The sequence below is a fragment of the Limulus polyphemus genome, unplaced genomic scaffold (genome assembly GCF_000517525.1).
Source record: "Limulus polyphemus unplaced genomic scaffold, Limulus_polyphemus-2.1.2 Scaffold171, whole genome shotgun sequence".
Lineage (NCBI taxonomy): Eukaryota > Metazoa > Arthropoda > Merostomata > Xiphosura > Limulidae > Limulus > Limulus polyphemus.
Window position 1 is genome coordinate 613,159 of NW_013665781.1, and position 19,235 is coordinate 632,393.

General features: G+C 34.9%; 1 protein-coding gene across 1 annotated transcript in view; it reads right to left on the minus strand.

The window, feature by feature from the left end:
- The window catches only part of LOC106477916 (cyclic AMP-dependent transcription factor ATF-3-like), a 43,607-nt gene extending 39,088 nt beyond the window's left edge, over positions 1-4,519 (minus strand). The window contains exon 1 of the mRNA XM_013938436.2: positions 4,357-4,519. The gene's annotated coding sequence lies outside the window, so the exon portion shown is untranslated. The remainder of the gene's footprint in view (positions 1-4,356) is intronic.
- Between the last annotated feature and the right edge of the window lie 14,716 nt (positions 4,520-19,235).

Below are 19,235 nucleotides of genomic sequence, written 5' to 3' on the forward strand. Positions count from 1 at the left end.
GTTTCATTTATTAGTCTTTGTTTTTTAAAGAATATCTTTGTTTCAGTACCTCGTTAATTCATTTCAAAAATAATGTGGAACAATAACTAACAGCTAACTAAGTCGGGACCTTATGTGACTCATGGGCTAAACAGCTAACTAAGTCGGGACCTGATGTGACACATGGGCTAAACAGCTAACTAAGTCGGGACCTTATGTGACTCATGGGCTAAACAGCTAACTAATTCGGGACCTTATGTGATTCATGGGCTAAACAGCTAACTAAGTCGGGATCTGATGTGACACATGGGCTAAACAGCTAACTAAGTCGGGACCTTATGTGACTCATGGGCTAAACAGCTAACTAAGTCGGGACTGATGTGACACATGGGCTAAACAGGTAACTAATTCGGGACCTTATGTGATTCATGGGCTAAACAGCTAACTAGGTCGAGACCTTATGCGACACTTGGATTTAACAGCCACGACAGAGACCCCAAGATTCAGGCAGAACCGTTGACCAGAAGGAGGGCAGCCAGTCAACATCACCCGTAACATATGCGGCTACTCATAACTGAATAGTGGGGTTGGCCAACAAAATTATAAGCCCCAATAACTGAAAGTTCAGCACATCAATCTGCACATCAGATATAATACACATCAGGCCCACAGGAGGCAATTGAGAAGGAGCATAATTTTGGAAGAAAAAGAGAGAATAGAGGAAGGGAATACTCCTAAAACCGATAATGAGGAAAGAGGAAAAGGGCGAGGAAAAGAAACAACATCAAATATATAATTTTATACACAAATTTTATATTCCTACATTATCTTGAATCATAGGCTAAAGTATCATTTTTCAATAACATAATGCATAGGAAGAGATATGTTGGTGACAAGCTAAAAAATGCAATTCTCTAAAAGAAACTTAAAGTATTTATAATTTGAAAAATACATTTTTGGTCGAAAGATACAAACCATACCAACTACTAAATATGCTTTAAAATAAACACCGGATTAATTTTTTTTCATTTTATTACTGTTAATGCCCCCCCTCCAGTGGCACAGTGGCATGTCTGCGGACTTACAACACTAAAAGCCGGGTTTCGATACCCGTGGTGGGCAGAGCACAAATAGCCCATTGTGTAGTTTTGTGCTAAATTACAAACAAAACAAAATTACTGTTAATTCATGCTAAAATGTTTTAGTTAAATTGCTAGCATTTCCACGTTATTTTGAACGAGAGTGCTTTACAGCTCCAGCTCTTCTTCTAAATCGTAATGAGACATAAACTCGTAAAGCTTAAAACCTAAAGTTTCAACAGCAAAAATAAACAGTTTTGTTCCATCCGAAACTATAACCGAAAACAATCAAAATACCCTGCACGTAAACTTTTAGAAATTAGGAAAAACGGCGTGTGTTAAAAGTATTATAAACGCTTTAGTGAATATATTTCCAGTGGCCTACTCGTGTATATGTCTGAGTTTCAGAAAAAGTGAGAATGCTTAATAACCGTAAGTTACCCGTAAAACTTCACGAGAAAAAGGTACGCTAAAGCTTTTTTATACATTATTTTGAACGATTATTTATGTGTTATTGTAATTTTTCAAGTAATCCCGTTTAGTTAATCCTGTGAGCAAAATCCCAAACTCCTTTGATCCCCATACTCAGTATCAAAATTTCGAGAACCTAAACGTAGGTATTTTGTTTGAATAACCCCTTACATATCCATGTCAATTTGCATGTACGTCAGTGGATCTAGTCCAGTGAGCCCCTAAACTCTTTTGACCCATATGTATCTGTATTTAGAACGGTCCCCTAAACATTAATATCAAAGTCTCAAGAACATCGGCTCAGTCAAACATGAGAGCCCCTAAAAAGACCCTTGACCTGCCGTGTCTGAGCCCCCTCTCCACTTATTTCCATGACTCTTTCGAAATTATTGTTCTTCGAGATCCGACAACACCTGCATTTGAAAGTTAGAATAATTTCCTCAAAATAGGCGGGAGAAGTATAAACATTTAGTTACTATAAGATATAGCGTTCCTATAAAGAGGCCCTTTGATAAGATTATATAGTGTTTAAATCAAACTCTTAATTTTTATTCCAGTAAACGCTTCATTGATGGATGATCTGATGTCCCAGTTGTCACAGAACTAGAGTTCGTGCTTCACATCATCCTGATATAGATATGTGTGTGTGTAACGCCAAGTTGTATACACTTAAAATAAGTATTTGACAATAGTAACTGCAATGACTAACTCTCTTTAAATGTTATTTGCGATTCCAGCTGCAGATGTCAAAGTTTTGCGATAACTGAAACTTTAATTCATTTTTTACTACAAGGAGAAGTAAAATTTCTTTAAAAACGATTGACAACTTGGTGAAGGTTTCTATTTTTTAAACTTTTACCACTAATTTTATTGTATAACAAGATGCACTAACGATGGGTTGTATTCTGAGAATCAAAAGCTTAAATGATATAGCAAATAATATTAAACCATCAGCTTTATATAGAAGTTTATAGAATTCACATGAGGGAAAAATCAAAGAACGTGCACAAAGATTGCTTAACTTAGGGTGTTGAAATAAAAATTCTTCCTGTACGAGTATTAAGACGGGTCCTCAAAAACTTTGTAGTCCCACCAACCCTGAAAATGTTTTTAAAATCCATACAATTCTGTGGATGAGCCTCTAAAAAATACATTAAACGCTTAATCCGGCCTGGACGTTGAACGACATGGATACATTGTGTTTCATCAGATTTGATCTCCAATCCATTACTTTCAGGTACCAAATGGTTATATGGGATAACTTCTAAAGCCTGAGATCCGAATATAGGACGGAAGTTTGCTAAATATTCAGATAACTTGTCATTATGCAAGTTAAAGTGTTGAACGTTGCGACAAAAAATACGCTTATCAACTTTATCAGCGCTATATTTTACATTTCACGTTCAGATAATATAAGTAATATACAAATGAATAGAGCGTATTGTTTAATATGAAAATTTTAACTACTTGTGGTATTTAATCATTACTGTTAAGGCTTAGAACTGTTAAAATAAATGATATTCCATTGAGTAAAAGGTGTATAGTTTTATACGTTATGAATATAATTAAACATTCTCCACAAAAATTACTGAGATTCGATAGTATACATCACATGTGTTCGTGTATTGCTTAAAACTGTAGGCCGATTGTTTCTCTGGAGTCTAGATAGTAGAAAGTTGATAAACACACGTAACTGAAATCACTCCGAAGCGAAAGTACTTGAAACGGATATACTTTTATAACAATATTCAAAACCAGGAAGTGAAAATGCTCATATTCAGACTTGAACGTGATTTGTTAGTAAAACATAATATGAAAGTGAAACCCGTCCAGAATCGAACATACTTTAAGACGATTTCCTAGCAAAATGCAATACATAACAAGGAAGTGAAGCGTCCAGAATCAAATATAATTGAGTTTAAGTTAGTAGTAGAATGCACATAGCAACGAAGTGAAACCGTCTCAGATCGAATATATTTTTAAGACGATGTCCTAGAAAAAATGTAGTAAATAAAGAAAAGTGAAGCGAACATACTTGAGCTTAATTTACTTGTAGAATCTACATAGCAACGAAGTGAAACCGTCTCAGATCGAATATATTTTTAAGACGATGTCCTAGAAAAAATGTAGTAAATAAAGAAAAGTGAATCGAACCTACTTCAGCTTAATTTACTTGTAGAATCTACATAACAACGAAGTGAAACTGTTTAGAATCGAAAGTACTTGAACTTGAATTGCTTATAATTTAAAGCTGTAAAATATTACTCATAATAAAAAAGTGAAACCGCTTAGGATCGAACATACTCGAACATCAGGCGCTTGTATTTTAAAGCCATAAAATGAAATTATAGCAGGGGAGCGAAGGTTAAAGAATCGAACATACTTCAAATTCATTTATTGAAGGTGATTTGCTAGTAACATATATTTCATAACAAAGAACTGAAGTTGCTTAGAATTCAAATTATATATCTCGATTTGCTAAAAGAATGTTGTTCACAACAATGCCATCAATCTACTCCTTTCGAATTCACTTAAATTTCATTTACTTATATTTCAAAACCTATAAAATGTTGCTCATAACAAAGAAAATGAAACCGTACAGATTCGAACATATTTGAGCTCGATTTGCTAGTAATATGTTATCTTATTACGATTAACTGAACTCTATCAGAATACCATACATTTGATTTTGATATTCTAGCAAAGCGTTTTTTTTTAAATGCTAAGAAAAATACACTAAGTAATGAATGGGCTTGAATTTGACTTTTAAGCAAAGTGGTGAGTATTTTCGGTCGTGGCCATGAAAATCAAAAATCAACAGACTTACTTGTGAACGGTTTGTTGTTCCTTCCGCTAGAGTGAACAAACTTGTCTGCTCCGGTAAAACAATGTCTCCTTAGTACATGCGCACTGTTAAACGCATCAGTTTTCGTACACTGAATGTAAACTTGACTTTGTAACTCACACGTTTCTCTCACTACATCGATAAGCTTTCTCCTTCCTTTTCCTGGACCAATACATGTCATTTCCTCCAGAACATTTTATACGAAGGGCGGGAAAGAATGATGTCACACTACTTCTCTGTGATTGGACAATAGTTGAGCGAACGCCTTCAGTATTAGTTAAGTGGAGAGATGAAATACACACCACAATGGCAATGGATCAAGGACTTTTCAACCCGAGGACTCTTCCATCAAGTAAAATAACCACGTCCTGAGATAACACTTGACGAAAGCATCTGTTATACTCATAGTCCAACGAAAACATTTTTATTTGTACAATACACAATCTTCGTCTCTAGTCTAAGCTTGATAAATTTTGCCACAAACAATACAATAACATTAAGTTCCTTGTTATTGTTTTTTGTAAGGTGTTCATAGTTGTAAGTGGTCTTTAAATATTTTACAGAAACAGCTGTTGAAGTACATTTTTGTGGAACTTTATATCTGTGTATTTTTGTTTTTTCACTAAAAACATAAGTTACTGTGCAAATTCCTTTCTTCATATAATTTGTTTTATCTTAATTGTAGACCTGTCATCGTGCCATCTGGTGGCTTTTATGCACATTTATTTATTTTTACTTTCTGAACTATATTGTGGAATCTAAACTGCAATATAACTGATGTAATGATAATTTCAATTGGTTCCTTTTTATTTTATAATTACAGTATAATATTTCAGAAGTAATTTGATGATTTGCTGTAGGACTCATTTCTTTCACAAACTAAAACTGAAAAATGTTTTATTATCAGTAAGCTTCCTTTACAATTTTGCTTATTGAAGTTAATGTATTTATTACTTCAGCAAATTGTGTTCATCTTCCAATACCTCTAACTTGGTCATCATTGATAAACAATGTAAAAACGTGTTCAATCTCTGTTCTCTTAATATAATTTCATTTCATGTGTCAAAACATACAGTACTAACTCTATACATCTTGGCTTAACTTGTTGTAAGGATATGTGAATACAGAAATCTCCTACATAAGATACATCTTGGCTTAACTTGTTGTAAGGATATGTGAATACAGAAATCTCCTACATAAGATACATCTTGGCTTAACTTGTTGTAAGGATATGTGAATACAGAAATCTCCTGCATAAGATACATCTTGGCTTAACTTGTTGTAAGGATATGTGAATACAGAAATCTCCTACATAAGATACATCTTGGCTTAACTTGTTGCAAGGATATGTGACTATAGAAATATCCTACATAAGAAATCATTGCATAATCGTTTCTTCTAGCTAAACACTGTTACTCATACGACCAGTATTTTCAATTTAACATGTTTGAGTGTTTCGTATTTTCAAAGATTTGAGTCCTGAAAAATTATTTAAGATTTTGCTTATTCATTTGTTGAATTTCACCCAAAGCTACTGGAGGACTATCTGCGCTAGCCACCCCTAACTTTGAAGTAATATACTTGAGGGAATGCAGCTAGTCAACACCACCCACAACCAACTCTTGGGCTATTCTTTAACAACGAATAATGGGATTGATCGTCACATTATAACACCCCGTGGCTGAAAGACCGAACAAGAATTGGTGATAGGTGGTGTTGACTAACTGCCCTCCCTCTAGTCTATCACTGTTAAATTAGGGACTGCTAGCGCAGATAGCCTTCAAATATCTTTGCGCGAAATTTAAAACAAACAATTTATGCCATATTCTCATTGCTTGTTTTTCAAAATATAAAGAGGTTTAACTAGATTTTGCCTTTATAATAAGGACAAATCAAAGAACAATATGTTATCCTTAAAGCTTTTACGTGCAATTTTAGATTCTATCACTAGAATGCGAGAATTCCATGTGAAAGTTTCATTAACAATAAGTCCTAAAAATGTCCTTCAACCACTCTGTGGCTACTCCTTTGTTATCATCATGTTGTAATTTTTTACAGTATTTCATGATTTACCGTATGAAAAGCTTTTTATAGGAATAAAAATTTAACTATTATAGTTTTTTATCTCTTCAAACGCTTTAGACATCTTATCTTTCAGTATTATTGTGCTAATTCAGTTGACAGCCCTTATGTTAACTCATATTGTGGGTTGTTTAATATATTACTTTTTAACTGACCTAGTTATTAGAACATTTTCATATATCGAAATTGGACTCAATATTTTCTACATCACCATCTACACAAATATTGGTTATTATTTTAGCAACTTTTAAATAATCCGGAACTATCCCTTTCTCCAAGTTATTATAACTAACCCTAAACGCCCTCCGGTGGCGGTGGGTATAAAACAAATATACTATCGTGTAAGGTTGCGCTTAACAACAAACAAAACAAACTAACCAGATACAAAGAAACAGAAATTTCACAAATTGTTTGTATTATTCAGTCAGGAACAACATTATTGTGTTATTAGAAATATATTTAGTATTTTCCCTTCACCTTTATTTAATAATGTGAACATTCCACGCTCACCAAGAATTTTTACACATACACGTGTATGTAGTTTTAACAACTGAACATTGTTAAAAAAAATAGCCTCAGTTCTTTTCGATCTAGGTATCTATTGTTCTAGGTCATTCCCCTATGGTGCTACATGAGCTTTCTCGTGGTCAGACTTATTATAAGGTACGACACACTATTTGAAAGTGAATAGTGATTTTTTACCACTGGCAGGTTAAGTAATACCTTAAGAAATTTGCTAATAACATTAGTGTTATATGATATTATAATATTTAGTATATAATACTATGCTCTCTCAGTGTGGAACAAGTAAAGTTACTATTCAGTCAAGTAATTCTTGATCTCCAGTATAAGTGCTGTCCATTTAGACTGTGCACTCCTCACTTTGGTTGTTTTTGTAATAGAGTCTTGGCTAAAATGTTTGCATACTGTTCTATATTGATGTTATTGTCTACATGCGTGGAGTAGTTGTTGAGTAAATACACGAGTAATAACAGAGAAGGTAGTGTATGATCGGACAAACATGTACGAGCTATTATTCTGGACTGTATGATTGTTTTGACCATTTGTTCGTCAAAATACCCATACACACCTGTTTTGTATAAAAGGTTGTGCTTTTGGTATAACCTTTTTCGAAACAGATTAACGCTTTGTTCAGACAATTTCTTTGTACTCGGTGTACAGTCATGCCTTGTCACGTGTCAGAAGTTATATGGCGTCAAATTGTTCGACTGACCAAAAAACGGTATGAAGCAAACAAACATTGCTAGAACAGTAGGATACCCCCAGTTTACTGTGTCTAGAATCCTGAAACTTCATCGGACTACAGGAAACGTTGTTCCAGGAAAGTCTACTGGTAGACGCCGAAAATTACTGTCTGAGATGATCGTGTTTTCATCAGGTTAACATATCAAGGTCGAAAGAAGTCTTGCAACACCATATGACAGGAATGGCATGAACACATTCTTTCCAGGGTATACAGAAGAACATTAAATAGGAAACTGACAAAACAATGTTATTTTGCAAGAAAGGCTATCTGCAAACCGATATTAACCACAATTCACTGCCGGCAACGTGTTAATTTAGCAAGACAGCATGCCAACTTACAATTAGGACACTGGAGACTTGTCATCTTTTCAGATGAGTCCTGTTTCCGGCTAGTTAAAGCTGATAGTATTATTCGTATTTATCGTTTGCCTGGAGAACAGATGAGGAAAGTCTGTCTTTCACATAGGGAACGCACAGGAGATGGTGCAGTACATACTTGAGCAGCTTTTTATCATGGTGGAAAAACTGTTCTTCATATCCTCCAGGCAAAAGTCAATGGCGCCTCCTACAGGCACACCATAGAGACGATATTTCTGCCATAGGCTAGGGCAAGATTTGACAATAACTTTATGTTCCAGGATGACAATGTCACTGCCCACAGTGTGCATATTGTACAGGATTATCTCTACCAGGAAGACGTTACAAGATTATCATGGCTAGCAAAGTATCCAGATTGTAATCCCATTGAGAACTATTGGGCAGAACTGAGCTGGGAAGTTGATAACCACAACCCTAAACCAGGTGCTGTAGCTGAGTTACCGCGCTTTCTAGTGACAAGGTGGGATGAAATTACGGTGGATCACATCAATAACCTCATCGACAGCATGCCATGTTGCATTGTGGAGGTTATTAGAGTACAAAGAGGTCCAACCACCTATTGAATGTTTGATATGAACTGATATAAGGCTGCAGATGCTATTTATAATAATTTGATGTTATATTTTGTTATTATATATGTTTGGGTAAGGTTTTGCTGTGATAGGTGAAATGCTGAATTATACATCTCTCTACAGATGTCTGATAAAATTGTTTGCTGTTCTAATAAATCGTTTATGTCCATAGTACCTGTCTCATTATACAAATGACATATCTAGATATTTAATATAACATGCATTTCTCAGTTTGACAGCACTAAGTGTATTTGTATTCCATCTTACTAATAATGATCTCATTTGTTACAAAATATGCAAGACTGTGGATAAAAAATATTTTACACTTTGTAACACACACACACCGTACTGCAGTTCTGTTAAATATCAGTCACTATTCACTTAATCTTAGTGATTTCAGTTTTCTTATTGTTGGTAGAATTTGATGGTATTTTAATCAAACTTTAAGAATTGCTTTTATTTGTAAATAATGTTTATTTCATGAGATTACAGTTACATGTATGTGCATTTTATTACATAGTGGAATAATAAAAATTGTAAATGTCATTAACTGCAAAATTTTAAGATATACAGATATTGTGAAAACGTATCTGATAATGAAATTGGTTGATTAGCCTTTACAATTGTTTTATTGTGGACTTGGATTGCTTTGTTTGTACTGATAACTTTAAATACATTTCGTCTATTTGTGGGTGCTCACACTGCGTTTTCCAACTCACATGTTACTTATTGATTAATTTTATTCTTATGTGCTTTCAACCTTTATATTGTCACTGACATTTTTAAAAAACACCTTTGATAAAACTCTGTGCATCGCACGGTACACCTGTCAGTATATTTCAAAATGTATAATTTTCACATTATCAAGGTATTCACTTAGTATAAGTGTGTCTGTCTTGAAATTATGTATAACATGTGTGAAAAAAAAATTCCTCAAATGTTTGATGGGATTTGAAAACGAAGTGCAATTATATAATTAATGTTTTACCAGTTACGAATGTAAAGAATGTTTCTATTTTTGTCCCCAAAGTGCCAGTAATGATTGAAAATGAATAAACTGCATGTACCACATGTAATTAAAGAAGAAACTGAAGAAATCCCTCCAGTACCACTCTTGGCCACCCCACTGACTGATCTATATTTAACCAATACTGGAGCTAAACATTTTAAAAGAAAAATAACTTATTCTTGTTTCACTCAAAAATCATTCCTAGTTGATTAAACAATATTTGATAGGTCTAAACACAAAAGCCTAGGAGGAACTAGAGGACAAACAAACAAAGAAACTTCTCTCAAATATAATAGGATTATATAATATTTCCAAGCCTAAACACTAACCTTTTCCAATTAAAGAACTACATCAGTCGCCAAAACATGTGATTATGCCAGTCAGCCAAACTAGAGGACAAACAAACACACAAACAAAGAAACTTCTCTCAAATATAATAGGATTATATAATATTTCCAAGCCTAAACACTAACCTTTTCCAATTAAAGAACTATACCAGTCGCCCAAAAACATGTGATTATGCCAGTCAGCCAAACTAGAGGACAAACAAACACACAAACAAAGAAACTTCTCTCAAATTATAGTAGGATTATATAATATTTCTAAGCCTAAACACTAACCTATTCCAATTAAAGAACTACATCAGTCGCCAAAACATGTGATTATGCCAGTCAGCCAAACTAGAGGACAAACAAACACACAAACAAAGAAACTTCTCTCAAATTATAGTAGGATTATATAATATTTCCAAGCCTAAACACTAACCTTTTCCAATTAAAGAACTACACCAGTCGCCAAAACATGTGATTATACCAGTCAGCCAAACTAGAGGACAAACAAACAAACTCCTCTCATATTATAGTAGGATTCTCTCAATAATTCCCTTAATGCCACGCCGATAAGCCACATGGAATGGTTAAAGTTATAATACTGTTTCTACATGTGTGTGTGGTAGCTATTTTCCCGTACTTATACTCAAAACTGAGCTGCTTTCTTGCTTTTATTAGTGCAATAACTGAGCAAATGAACAAATTAGATGTAAACATCGTTATTTATGCTGCAAATATATAAATATATCAGGAAAATAAAAATTCCAGGTTATTAGTCATATTATCAATTTAAATAATACAAAACTGGTTATTGTGGCCACTGTTTTTAAAGATGGCTACCGTTTCTGAATCAGAAAAAATTTCAAATGGCTCCTTATCAGGAAATGATCATCATATCCAACTCTATCATTCCTAAAAAGTTGCATGCTTTTATGGCAATATGAAGTACTTCGTGCCTATTGAGAACATATCTGCTGGACTGTAATACACTAGTTTTTTAAAACATATAATGAAGCATACATTTATACAGTGTCAATTGTTACCCAGTTTAGCTTACTCTAAGTTCTGAAGTTGCCATAAGTAATCATACACTGTTTTTTTATTTTTCATTGTTACTAAATGGTGCACTTGTATATGACATTGATATTAATAGGAAGGATTTTGGTTTGATCCTTTTAATGGTTAATTTTTTATTTTGTTATGAGTTAGGTATAGAGGGTTTTAATTTCTGGTACATGACTTAATGAGGTCACTAGAAATTTAACAACAAAAGAAAGAAGACATGTGAACATTATCTAACATTGTTTTTATACAACATTTGCTTCCTTAACGGGTACCCACTTCTAATCAAATTAAACTAAATGTTTTACATATTTTTTGTAATTACAGATGGATACGATCGACAGCTTCACTTCTCACCACTGTTTGAAACAAAATATTTTCAAAAATAGGGTTAGTTTGCCTAATAGCAATTGATTAAAGCTCCTTGCGAAATAAAAATAAACAAAAACAAAACATGCATAATACAACGCAATTTTACAACTGCTCCTAATTTTCCCAGAAACAACCTCAATGTTTTGTTTGTTGAATTTTGCACAAATCTACTCGAGTGTTATCTGTGCTAGCCGTCCTTAATTCAGAAGTGGTAGACTAGAGGGAAGACCGTCCATCGCTAATTCTTGAGCTTATTTTTATCAACGAATAGTGCGATCGACCGTCACAATATAACAATAAATGAGGATCATGTTCGGTGTCAGTTTCGACACGATGATTCCGAGTCGAACGCTTTAAGTACCAGGCCCCATACAGTAGAACAAACTGTTAACTGTTTCTTAAAAAAATATTTTTCTTTAATTTTCAAAATAAACTACGTAAATTCATACAGATATGTTTTTACGCTAGCTTAATGGTAACATATTTATTCAGAATGATTTTTGTATAGAACTTTTACTAATGGTAAATTTAGAACACGTAGGTTCTTTCAATAGTTAACTACCAAAAATATTAAGGGAACTTGCGAGTTCTAAATTTATACTCTATCCTCATTCCTCTCCTTACAGGGGTCATCAGCGTTTTATCAGCACATTTCCTGTGCATAAATTCATAGCCATTAATACTCTACTGTATTCAACAGGGGGTTTCTTGTAACCACACCTGTCTGTTTCACAAGGTTCTTTATGGGTTCGGCGAATTTTTCTCATTGAAGTACCACACTGACTCTGCAAATTAGTTACATACTAGAGGGCTATATTTTCACACGGAATTCTTAAACTCAGTAAGAATGTTCAAATATAAATATAATTCCACAGAATAGCTTTAAAAAAGCCTATAGCCTAGATATGTAAAATAAGAAAATGCATTAATAAGTTATTAAAATGTTTTGTTTAATATTGTAGGCACCTTCTTTATGGCTTCTAATACGCTAGAGACCGGGTTTCGACACTCGTGGTGGGCAGGGCACAGGTGGCCTATTGTGTAGTATTGTGCTTAAACTATAAACAACGTATTCTAGGAAATGTAGTCTTTATTGAAATTTTATAAAACTTTTTAGTGAAAACTTTAGGAGAGGCAGGCATATTTTAAGGGCATCGGGTAACTGAAGACATTGCATTTTGGTTGTTGATGAAGTTTTTACTAAACTTTTAGTGAACATTTTAGGGGAGATAGTTTCAGAGGTGGCCCATTGGAGTCGCAATTTTTGTCTACGCATTCACCCAAGAGCTACGCAATACAAATTTTATTTTAAAATGGGGTAATGCCACCCAACCACCATTTATAACGGAAAAAACTTGGAGAAAAACAACAGAACAGATAAAGAAGAGAATGCTAAGATGTTTTTCTTATAAGAATCAAATTTGTTCAAAAATGTGATAGAATCATTGTTTTGTTTTTGTATCAAGTGAAACCCATTTAAAGCCATTATAATGTTCTTTGGTGCATATAAAAAGTTTACAGTGTACGAGAACATTATTAGAAAAATCATTATTAACTTTAGAGGTATTTGAAGGGGGTGGTGGATGGAAGCTAGGTTGGTTCGAGTTTACTATTAATCGAAGAACAACGAGCTTTACCATAAAATTCAACAGAAGAAAAAGCTATGTTCTGTAGTCACTCAAGAAATTTTCGGTATCTAAGACAAGACTAGATCACCCTAATATGAATGTTTATTTCATCGTTTCTTTCTTGATTTAAAATTTATCTGTTTATTCAGTTGTTGAAATTATTTTTATAGTTTTAAGAAATATGCTGAGTGTTAGTAGTATTAATAAAGATGATGTTTCACACTTGTGTTTACTTTATCCATTGTCGACATTAATAAGGATGATGTTCCACACTTGTATTTACTTTATCTATTGTCGACATTAATAAGGATGATGTTCCACACTTGTATTTACTTTATCCATTGTCGACATTAATAAGGATATTGTTCAACTCTTGTGTTTAGTTTATCCATTGTCGACATTAATAAGGATATTGTTCAACTCTTGTGTTTAGTTTATCCATTGTCGACATTAATAAGGATGATGTTTCACACTTGTATTTACTTTATCTATTGTTGCCATTAATAAGGATGATGTTCCACACTTGTATTTACTTTATCTATTGTCGACATTAATAAGGATGTTGTACTACTCTTGTGTTTACTTTATCTATTGTCGACATTAATAAGGATGTTGTACTACTCTTGTGTTTACTATATCTATTGTCGACATTAATAAGGATGTTGTTCCACTCTTGTGTTTACTTTACCATTGTCGATCGTGTTCAGTTTCTTGGTCATGATTACGCACTATTAGTCAACACCATACTGTCCACTAGTTTCTGCGAAGGACAGTGAGATCAATCTTAAATCACACATCTTGACAGACTTTACACAGCCCCTCCATTTATATATGGATATCCACGTTTAAGCAGATTAAAGAAACAATGTGCACTGTATTGGCAGATACGAAGATATTGCTTTGGATTGGCTTGGAATGTGGTTTTGACATCAAGGTCTTGACAGATACGAAAATATTGCTCTGGATTGGTAGGGGGTGTGATTTTGGCATCAAGGTCTTGGCAGGTACGAAAGTGTTGCTCTGGATTGGCTTGGGGTGTTGTTTTAAAAATTCCATTGCTGTTCTAAACGTTTTGCTGTGGGAGTATTTGTATTTCTGTCAAGAACAGTGAAAATATTATTCTTACAGAAATTGTGCATTTTGACTCTAAATCGTTTAAAAATTTTGCCATACAAGTATTCCTTGGAGTAGTTTATGGAATTGTTATCCAGCCACAAGTCTATCCGTGGTGGCATTGCAATGTCGAATGGTCAGGAATTTGTTGTGAATCAAAAATATAGACACTAAATATGTTTTCCGTGGAGGCATGGTTCGCACCTGTAACATTAGTATATACAGATTATTCGTATAAAGAAAAATGTACCCTCTGTAATACAGAATTTAACATTGGTATGTTATATATATTGTGTTTATGACAAAGCTACTATGACTATCTGCCACCATTTCTAATTTTTTACTACTGACCAGAGGTAGGGCAGCCAGTCAGTAGCACCTTACCACCTACCATCCACGTTAGGGGGTTGACTCTCACTCTTATAATGCAACTACATTTTAAAGTACGGGGAATATTTTGTGGTATCGCACGGGTTCAAATTCGGCCCTCCAGCTCCTAAATCCAGAGTTTTACTACAACGCCAACCCGCACCAAGTATTTTATGACCTCACTGTAGAAGATAACGTGCTAAGTTATCCTAACATCAAACCTAATACACGTGCCACATTTTGAAGACATTAGTGTTTTATGCCTATTTTATTTGTATAATTTAGATATTTCTTAGTGCCGCGGTGGTTAGAACTGACAGAAACTATGCCAGCCATTAACATGTAAGGTTTCTTTTAGAATGAGGTGGTTACAACTGTTTTTTTTTTTTTGGGGGGGGGGAATCCCGAGTGTTAAACAAATGCAGCTACATCACGTGACAAAAACTAAAACAAAAGCAAAGGTTAAATCGATGTAATAAATATATGGTCAACTCTTAGGCCACAAGACCTATATCAGGAGTCCCGCACGTCGAATTCGACTAAAAAATGTTTCAGTCACTCAAAACGCCAGTGACATTGTATTTAAAAAAGGTAGGTGTTCGAAATGCTTCTACAGAAAAAAGGCTTGCTGCCCTTTTAGAGTAGTTAGAACATGGTAGTCACTCACACCCCCGTAAGTTACGTTTTTAAACATTACGAAGAATATTTAGAGTTTGATCTGAACGATAAATGTAATTCCAGTCACAACTAAACCTGTTTTGTAGAAATTCATCTATGACGCATCAGTGACAAAGTCTAGATTCAAAAGTTGAAGTACCGTGCCCACGTACATACTTCAAGCAAGATCACATGCATGGTGAATGAATTACTGGAGTAAACAATACTCTAAAGACGAAAGAGTTAACTCGCGTGAAAAAACAACAACAATAACAAAACAACACAAAAAGACTACTAAAATAATTTGGCTTTTTAGTTTCATCGTTACAGTGTTCGTTCTTGCAAGTCTATCCCCCCCCCCGGGTCAGCGTTAAGTCAACAGGCTTGCGACGCCAAAAATCGTGAAGGTTAGAGCACAGCGGAATGATTGTGTAGTTTTGTGGTTAACAACAAAACAAACCAATCGTTTTTGCTCTTCGTGTACAAACATTTTGTTCGAGATAAACATTAACATCCATTTTTTTAAACTTTTTTTTAACGGAGCCCGAGAGAGGAAATGGAGGGAAAAATATTATTTAGCGTACATACAGAACTTATTATCCCGTGCTCACGAGATATTATATCTAGCATACGACTTATTATTTCGAGAGCAGGACTTATTATGTCTCGAAATAATTATCTCATACTCGCGAGATAATAAGTCGTGCGTTCGATATAATATGTCCTGAGCACGTGATAATAAGTCATAAGCACGAGATGATATTATTTTCCTCCATTTACTCTTACGGGCTCCGTATTTATCACAATTTCGTTTAGGATATTTTTATACATTAAAATTTATATATTTTTTTTTACAAAGGACTTAACGTTCCAGTTTATGTTTTTTCTTTGTTTTGTTTTTTTTCTTTCAGAATACGCATTTTTATTTACAGTGTTAATAAGATATAAGATCGATAGCTAAATATTTGTGGTGTTGTATAAGATTAGATTTGGAGAGTTTGGTACTGAGACAGAAGGATATAAAATTTTCAATATCGGGGTTCAATAACAGAAATATGTGTCGTAACAGCAGAACGTCGTATAATCGTCATTCGAACCTAATAAAGGAGCAAACCGTCAATCATCATAATCAATAAAAACCAAGTGTCGGTCGGTCAGTCAGTCGATCACGCTCGATTTCTCCGAATTCCGTGAGTTACACTATTCCAATTCCACTTTCTCTCCTATAATACTTCCTCTTTTCATTGCCCGTTCCAACTTTAGTTGAAGTTAATTGCTAACACAAGCGTAAATAGCTCCTACATTTCAGCACTTTTTCTGCTATATAAAATCCGCAGACACACTCTGTGCCACTGTGGGGGGGGGGGCACCTGTTAAGGAGGGAGTTTTTATAATGAAATAAATTTTCCATTTAGTATGAAGAGAAGTTTTTTTACAAGAAAAGTGGTTTTAAGAGAACTATTGGAATAATGCAATAGATGTGATTAGAAAATATCTGTGGTCAGTGAATAATGGGACAAGGATCGGTGCTGGGAAGAGACACTCTTTAGTTAAAGATGATATTGGTCATGATAGGCTTTGGTTTTCCGATGCTAGACAGCCCCTATGTCTGTTTACGGGCGCCAACGTTGCAAATTCATATTGGAGGATTCAAATTTGGTAGACTTTGGCTTCTCGTTAATTTTGACGGGCTTTTTTTATTAGTTTAATATATCAAGTAAATACAACTATACGACAAAAGTTTGTTTGTTTGTTGTAGTGCAAAGCTACATAATGGGCTATGTACGCTCTGTCCACCAAGGGAAATCGGGATTTTAGCGTTGAAAGTCCGTAAACTTACCGCTGACCCACCGGGGGACCTATAACAAAATATTGTAGTTTTTGTGATTTTAGCGTTGAAAGTCCGTAAACTTACCGACTGACCCACCGGGGGACCTATAACAAAATATTACAGTTTTTGTGATTTTAGCGTTGAAAGTCCGTAAACTTACCACTGATCCACCGGGGGACCTATAATAAAATATTGCAGTTTCTGTGATTTTAGCGTTGAAAGTCCGTAAACTTACCACTGACCCACCGGGGGACCTATAACAAAATATTGCAGTTTTTGTGATTTTAGCGTTGAAAGTCCGTAAACTTACCACTGACCCACCGGGGGGACCTATAACAAAATATTGCAGTTTTTGTGACATTAATAATTTACGACGAAGATCTGAGACAAACGAATTCTACACATCTCAAACTTCCACACAAGATATGTTATATTTTTCATTCTAGAAGAATTGTTTATTATTTGCTCTGACCGTGAATTCCAACCTACAGTGATCAAACTGTAATTAATTAACTTCCCCAAAACTTGAAATATATCTATCAAATGGGACCTGGGATGGCCTTTTTAGTTAGGGACACTCTATTCGCAATCTACAGGTCGCAGGTTCGAATCCTCTCACCGACAATGCTCGCCCTTTCAGTTGCGAGGGTGTTATAAAATTACGGTCAATCCCACTATGCTATTTTAAAAGAGTAGCTCAAGATTTGGCGATGGATGGTATTGACTAGCTGCCTTCCCTTCACTCTATCACTTCTAAATTAGGGACGGCTATCGCAGATAGCTCTCGAGTAGCTTTGTGCGAAACTCAACAAATTTCCATCAAATGTAACTTAACTTGGTTTTTACGTTCTAGCCAAATACACATTCAAACAATTGACATCTGTAACTTAGAAACGATGGAAAGGAATAAGAAAGTCTTGTAGGGCCTACCAATTGTTCTATGGCGAATCTCAATGCATTTGACAACAATTGTCTTTGCGCCACCGTCATTTCTAGAATACAGGTTATAGACAATGACTTTTGACATATTAGAGTTGGGCGATATAACGAAGTACAGTAAATGAAAGGTGGAGAAAGATACTCAGAATGTAACGGAATAATAGTAATAAAAAAAAACACTAAATGGCAAACCAAAATTCAGTACAATTTTCTTCTTCAAAGGTCAAGGTGCGTGTAATGTCTCTGTTGTTGTGCTTCGTGGAATGTGCTTATGTATAATAGGCGATGACGTCAAGATAGTAGTCTCGTTCCCACACACATGTCATCCAGCAGTTTAGGCGAAATAACCTCAACATTTACGTTAACCAACTTACAACGAATAATGAAGATAAAATAATAAAGTTCCACATGACGTAAAGACTGGTGGAGACAAGAATACTTGAAAACATCGACGTTAGGAACAAAGGAAAACTTCAAAAGATGACGATAGGTGGCCAGCTTAAATTCTACGACAAATGTCTATACTTCAAGTAAAACCTTGTAGTATTGAATGACTATAGGTCACAAGAAAATCAGAGTTTCTGTACTGATAGTTCTGAGTATAGCAAAGTCTGCAAATCTGAATTATGTTTAAAGAAAAGATGTTTGTTTTTTCTGACGAATAGGCCCGGCATGGCCAGGTGGTTAGGGCACTCGGCTCGCAATCTGCGGGTCGCGGATTCGAATCTCCGTCACACCAAACATGCCGTGGGGCCGTTATAATGTGACGGTCAAATTCGTTGGTAAGATAGTAGCACAAGGTGAGTGATGATGACTAGCTGCCTTCCCTCTAGTCTTACACTGCTAAATTAGGGACGGCTAGTGCACATAGCCCTCGTTTAGCTTTGCGCGAAATTCAAAACAAACAAACAAATCTGACGAATAAAACAACTATAATAGTGTTTAGTTTAAACCCACAGATTGAGCTGGCTTGGACTGTCTCACTAGGTTAGTGTTAGGACCTGATACTGTGTGATTGCTTAGGTAGGTTTGTTTGTTTGAAGTTAAGCACAAAGCTACACAATGGGCTATCTGTGCTCTGCCCACCACGGGTATCGAAACCCGGATTTTAGCGTTGTAAGTCCGCAGACATACCGCTGTGCCACTGGGGGTTATTTAGATAGGTGTATTAATTAGATGAAATACATGGTATGATCTGCTGTGGATGGATGCAGAGATGTGCCCATCGGGGGAATTCCCCATTTGATAATTCTG